Below are 337 nucleotides of genomic sequence, written 5' to 3'. Positions count from 1 at the left end.
GGAGAATTTCTGTGTATAAACACAGCTTAAGTCCATGCACTGGCAGAGCAGGAGAAAAGGGATTTGCAAAAATGCACAAGATGTTTTTAAGAAGGAAATGAGGTTTTTAGACAAGAAGGTTTTGGGGAAACTCCCTTTGCAGCTGCCGGGGAAGCGGCCGCCTCCCTCCGGCTCTCCAGGGCAGAGCCAAAAACCTGCGTGGATCTGCTCAGCCCCAGCTCAAACGGCTGTGAGGGGGGTGTAGAGTGGTCTTGGACCCAGCAGGATTTGGGGTTCGGAGGGGCTGCCCCTCAGGTGGTGGGATGTTTCCATTGGGAAACATGCAGGGCTGCAGCCC

At 54.3% G+C, this 337-nt stretch overlaps 1 protein-coding gene across 1 annotated transcript in view; it reads left to right on the top strand.

The window, feature by feature from the left end:
• Window positions 1–337, top strand: part of PCSK6 (proprotein convertase subtilisin/kexin type 6) — a gene marked incomplete at its 5' end in the record, with an annotated part of 28,323 nt that overhangs the window by 5,572 nt on the left and 22,414 nt on the right. The gene's annotated exons all lie outside the window — the stretch shown is intronic.

Source organism: Nestor notabilis, unplaced genomic scaffold (genome assembly GCF_000696875.1).
Source record: "Nestor notabilis isolate BGI_N333 unplaced genomic scaffold, ASM69687v1 scaffold13462, whole genome shotgun sequence".
NCBI classification, from domain to species: Eukaryota; Metazoa; Chordata; class Aves; order Psittaciformes; family Psittacidae; genus Nestor; species Nestor notabilis.
This window is presented reverse-complemented; position numbering and strand designations above follow the sequence as displayed.